Below are 6,364 nucleotides of genomic sequence, written 5' to 3'. Positions count from 1 at the left end.
TCTTTGCACCTCTATCTCCCTCCATTTATAACCATCTATCTGATAGCAGCTAATGAGTGTGATTACTTCTGAGGCTGCTAATAGCTGTAGCTAATCCCCCCTTTGCCCTCTCTCATTTCATCTCATTCTGCCCCTCCTGTATCACTCGGCTTTCTGACTTTGCACGAAATTATTACAACCCCCCCCCCCCCCAATTCCCCGCGACCCGTCCCCTACTATCCATCACAGTGACAGGAGGCAGCACAATACATGTCAGAGCTGAAGTGGAATTAGTTCCTGCTTGGTGATGATATTCGGGGTGTTAATATGAGGCTGTGCTCAGAGTGGGAGTCAGACTGGCACAACTGTAAAAAGGATCGTTTGTTGTTCCCAACGTGGTGGGTTTTTTTTTCCACATTGGGAATTTTTCCCTATTTTAAAAGTGTGCATCATCACTGCTGGGAGTCGCGGTGCAACCTAGATGCGTGTGGTCTCTTTTTTTAACTTCCTCTCACTGCTGCACTATAGAATCCACTGAGCGATCAAAAACACCGGCTTTGATCTCAAACTGACACTGAAGCACATTTGAATATGAGTTTCTCAGGTGTGGATCACCTTATTTGCCCCTGATAGCTGAAACTTTCTCCTCTTTCTTGCTGATTGTTGAAATTCCACTGTGACGGCAGCTGGTTGGTCTCTTTGCAGATATTCCCTTTGAAACCCGGCTGCTTTGAACATCTTAATCCCAATCAGATGACAATAATTCTGTGAGATTCCGACAATCAGCACATCATTGAAATCTAATAATGCATCACTGATCCATCAGGGGTGCGGGAACATCAATCCTGAGGTGTGCAGGGTGGAACAGGGCCAGTTATTTCTGATCTTATCATTTAATGTGGTTTAGATTACCATAATCTTCAACAAAGGCTGTAATTTAAGCGCAGGTACATTTTAAGTGAGAACTCCAATCAATGTTTTTATGACTTAATAACCCCTGGAGCGAAGTTCAGATGAATTAGCACCGTAGCAACGTGCCCAAAAATGTAAATTTCCTGTCAAAGTCAGAACATGGGCTCATAATTCTTTGCACTTTCATTTATTAATACTCCCAACTATGCACACTGACACCAGTATTTGTTTTTTGAATGATGCTCTTTATTAATTCAAGATTCAAGATTCAAGAGTACTTTATTGATCCCTTTAGGGGGTGTCCATCAGGGAAATTAGCATCTCCAAAGAAACGTACAGCACTGTACAAAATTTCCCACCACCATTACACCCCATTAAACCTATTAAAGATAATAAAAATATAATAAAATAAGAAATAAAATAGAATAAATTAAAAATAGAATATGAATATAAATATAAAACTATAAAAATGTTCCAGTCCTTCTGTTGGCCCTCCTCCCCCCAGTGAGGAGTTGAACAGCCTGATGGCTCGGGGGATGAATGAGTTCCCCAGTCTGTTGGTCCTGAACTTGGGGGGGCGCAGCCTCTGGCTGATCAGGCTTCTCTGGCTGTGGATGACAGTGTGCAGAGGGTGGCGGTCATTGTCCATGATGCTCCACAGCTTGTCAATAGTTCTCCTCTCTGCCACTGTCGCCAGAGGTTTCAGCTTCATCCCCACCACCGAGCTGGCCCGCCTGATCAGCTTCTCCAGCCTGGAGAGGTCCGCTTTTGTCGCACCACAACATTTAATGTAATTACATTTTTGGCTTAATGCCACAGCTTGTCACAGCAAAACCCCCTGAAGCTTGTGCTAACAGCTAACAGGAGAAGTTAGCAGGAGTAGCTAACAGCGCTTGAGCTCGCTGAGGTTCAGGTGAGAGGACAATGCATGGAATGCATGAATAATTGCGATAAGGGAGGGGTGGCGGACACGGAGAGCAATAATTCAACATGGAGACGCCTCCTCACTAGGTTATCAGTTTCAAGACGCTGACTTCTCTTTTCTCTCTGTGCATGCTCTGCTGCGATAAGGTTAATTAAATCCAAATAATGAGCAACGGATACGTGGATGCAGACAGCCGCACCACCACAGGAACAGCATAAAGTGCGCCTCTACTTTAGCGTGCAGGAAAATCCCTCCCTGATGATCTGCAGGCCTAAACTCAGAGGTGCTGTTCAGTTTCCACCTGATCTCCAGTGTGAACGACTCTTAAATGCACCAGTTGAGTCATCACTGGAAAACCCATTAAGGAGACTCCCAGCTGTGCCGAGTATTGGCAGAGCCACGCAGGGTGTGATTACTTCATTTGCCAGAGTGCATTTACATGGAGCTCATGCATAGTGTTCACAGACACCCTTCTTCTCTAGTCTTGGCTTGCGTCTGAACTTCGTTTGCTCCACTTGGTTGTCCGAAACACACACACCTCGCACCCCCCCCCCCCCCCCCCCTCACTCCAATTCCTCTGATTTGCAGCAGGAGTATTAGAATAATTCTGCTCCTCATAAATCACCGTGACAGCAAAGGTGCCACATTACACCTGAGTACAGGAACTCCCCGTCTCCCCTCTTCGCTCCCGCCTTTTCACCGCGAACCACCCTCATTTGCACTGTCTCTCTCTCGGCCCGCCTCCCTTTGGGATCCGTGCACAGCTCCTCATCAGCGCTGGAGAACATCAACTCCGGTCTTGTCCACCCCCCCCCCCCCCCCCCCCCCCCCCTCCTCCTGGGTGTGTGTTTTTTCACTGCTCCTAATTGGCATGAGCATCGCAGCTCAACAACAAGGCTGCGCGCACCCTCGCAGCAACGGCAGACCTTTGGTAAACCAGACCGCCGAAGCCTGAACCACCGGTGACATCTGGAGCCGCCGTCCCTCTGTGGATGCACAAAAAAGAAATGGTAGAAGTGCGAAGGTAAGAGCAGACTGGTTTGTCGTTTTGGGAGCGTTTCCAGAAGCCTCGCCTCGTAAAGAGCTGCTGGCCTGAACAGCTAACTACCACAACCCTGCTGGATCCTGTGAGAACACCTCGTACCTGCAGCGTTCTTCTGTCCTCGTGAGGCTTTTTCTTGTGTCTCCACCTCAGGACACATCTATGTTATTGGTTCTGCATTATTCAAGCATGACCTTTGGCCAGAGGAGGTTAAATGTAATATAGGCCAGGTTCCTTCCTTCATTTAGGTAGACAGTGTCACAATGTTGGAGAGGTCACTTCCTGTCTCATTCACATGACTGTCACATGACCACCGCACCAGGATGTAGCTTGGGGACTTATTGAGGCCAGGTCAGAGATAAAGGTCAAGTTTAGGGCATCCTTATTGTTTAATGTGACCTCTAACAAACCCTTGTATCAAAATTAACACAAAACACATTTTTTAATATTATTGGGTTACTTTTGCCAAAAAGTGCACAGTTTTGGGGTCCCAACGCAGGCCTTCCTGCGTGGAGTTTTCTCCCTCACATCCGGCTTCTTGCTTTAATGAGCAGCGCGGCAGTGGAGGGCTGAGTGAAGGACAGCACCGCCTGTCATCTGGGACGCAGAATCAAGCAGTTGTCTCCTATAGCGATGTCCTATTTTGCGCCGACCTCATCCGCTGACATCCGTCGACCTTGCTGCGATGGACGATGCGTCATCGTTACGGCCGCTGGTGGCTTTCACTGCTCGCACATAACGTGCACGTTGTCTGGAAGCGCTTCCTGTAGCATCAGCGTCCACTGACGCAAGTTGTGTCCGTGCGGGAGGAATCGGTTTCCTCTTGTGCGCACGTTACGCTGCACGTCAGGGGTGGTTTGTTACTCCCAGCGTCGGACCTTTGGCCCGGCTCATCAGCTTTATCCCGGAGCTGCAGCACTCTGCTCGTGTTTAATACTTTAATTCCTGGATCCTAAAATATCAAAGAGAAAAATTAAATAATTGAGCAGTCTGAGGCGGCCGACAGTGCCGGGGACGAGAGCGGGATTTCCCATCTATAGCGTTTGAATCCCAAGCATCGGATCATAAGATGTCATTTCTGGTGGCGACACGTTTACACCCCCCCCCCCCCCCCCCCCTCTCTGTGCTATCAATTTAATCTCTTTGATCTTTTTTTTTAATGAAAGCCTGCAGCCAAAAGCATCAGGACCAAATCCACCGACGTTCTGCTGGATGTGCAGCTGACGGAGAACGCTGGAGAGGACTGGAGAGGACTATTTTCCTTCATGTGTTCCACATAAAAAAAAGGGGGTTTAATTCCAATTTACGCGCTAATTCTGCGTTGCTCTTCGCTTCAATCGAGACATTGGTTGTTCACCAAATATCACCTCTCTTGAAATAAACGTGTTTTCATTCACTTTACTATCTTACAGAAGAGGATACATCCTCGTCGGCCTGTTGTCACGAGGAACTGGAATCCAAATGATACATAAATAAACATCAACCGATTTCATAATTCAAAGCTGCTAAAATATAAAGAAGTGAGTCACGGGTTAAGATTATCTTTGTACAGAGGTGCCAGTCTGTGTGTTTGCAGACATGAAAACATCTTCTTAAGGAGGTTTGGAACAGACTGCGTGTGACTCACCGTGGTGGCAGATACTGCCACCATTTCTTCAGAGGAGACCACAGATCAGCTCCAGGCTGCCGTAATAGTTACATAAACTGCCGAAAGACTCCTCAAAAAGGTGTGTGAACTAGTGGAGAACCGTCATGTGAAACAGCCGAATTCTGAGCATGTCGTCGCCCTGAGAAACCGCAACGGGCAGCGGAATAAAAGCGATTTATGTGTGCGAGTTATGTCGCCATTTAAATGTGTAAATGTGTTACCCACAAACAGGAAATGGAGCGTCAAGTGTTGCCACAGAGCTGTCTGGTGTGTTCCAAAATGGCACAGATGGATGAAGCAAGCAAAAGACTTAAACACAAGTTCCCAACTTCCTCCTTCCTCCACCGTTGCCCTTCTCCCCCTCGCAGCATCTCTGGGCTGTCAACAACAAAGCACTTTTGTAGCGACATGCTGTCGTTTTGATTCATGATGTTTTTTCTTTATACAGCTGAGCACCTGAACCCCCCCCCCCCCCTTCCTCCTGTCCTTGGAGCACATTCAGTGTGTGCACAGCCAACAATCGTCAGCTCCAGTGAGGAGTCAGTGCTATCAGGACATTCATCTCACTCTTTACTGGCCTCCATGTGCACAAAAGTACATATTCACATCAGAAGGACTGGGTCTCTCATAATGTGGCAGCAGAGGACACAAACTTCTGGCCATCTTTGACCCCCGTGAGCCATAAGTTTGGCTCTGACTACGAGTTGTAACCTCCTCACCGTCCTCGTGCTCCTGCTGTATCATCACACATCAGCCAGTTGGCATTTCAGTGGGAATACGTTTAAGGTTATTGCAGACGATGTCGAGAGCAGGAGTAGCTTTTACCAGATTTCCGTTGGACCTTTTGCCGATTTCTCTAATTACAATATCATGCAGGGGTCCAATCTTACTTGCTAGTCTGTACAACAGCTTGGCTGTGAGCGTGCACCTTGGTGTGCACACGCCAGTGGGGTCAGAACACTGGTAGTAATTTAGTGCCTGGGAGATCTGGACGTGGTTACACGTAAACGCTGAGTTTATGGTGGACTAGTGCCCCCTGGTGGATCAGGACGAAATGTGACGGTATTATGAAAACGTTCCTTAAAATAGAAACTAACACTTAACAGTGGAACCGCGATATCTTTTTAAGACATTAAATTGCGTCACCGGTCATTGTATGGCCTTTACTCTTTATAAACTGATTATTAACATCTTACATTCACTGTTACTGTTGTATTGTAAATGTTGTCTTAAACCTAAGACAAACGCAGTCATTTTTAACGGTTAACGTTTAGAGGTGTTTTTTTAGTTGCATAATGTTATTCCATATACAGTGTATATATATATATATATATATTTAAATGTGTACAACTGTCGGACTGGGACATACATTAAGAAAATGGTGCAATAAATCTATGTTGCAACGTCTGATTGTGACTTTTTGATTCTGAAAATATGAAAGGGAATAATTTATCCCTCCCTCATTTTCTTTATCTCTCTTACCTGTGTTCTCCTTCTCTCCTCCTTTGGGATTTGCACCAGTGCTGTAGAACATCAACAGTCATGTCCCTCAGGTACCCCATCCTCTAGCTCTCTCTCTCTCATTTGCATGTGCGTCATGGTCAGGCACCAAGAGCACTTTCTCGGCAACAAAAAAGACATTTACTAAACCTAATTGGCATATCCTGTACAAATGAGACCATTCCAAAAGCACAGAGAGCAAAGAGAGGTAAACAAAGGGATAACATGTTTTGAAACTGAAAGCTTTATTAAGGATTCTCCTACAGAGTACAACAGCTTCTCTGTCTCCTCAACGTTTATCATGCAGTCCCACTAATCCCTGACAAAGAGCTATTTTTAGTATTAAGATTTTGTGCAT

The sequence above is a fragment of the Takifugu rubripes genome, chromosome 15 (assembly GCF_901000725.2).
Source record: "Takifugu rubripes chromosome 15, fTakRub1.2, whole genome shotgun sequence".
Taxonomy (NCBI): domain Eukaryota; kingdom Metazoa; phylum Chordata; class Actinopteri; order Tetraodontiformes; family Tetraodontidae; genus Takifugu; species Takifugu rubripes.
The sequence above is the reverse complement of the archived record's forward strand: the minus strand, read 5'-3'. Positions refer to the sequence as shown.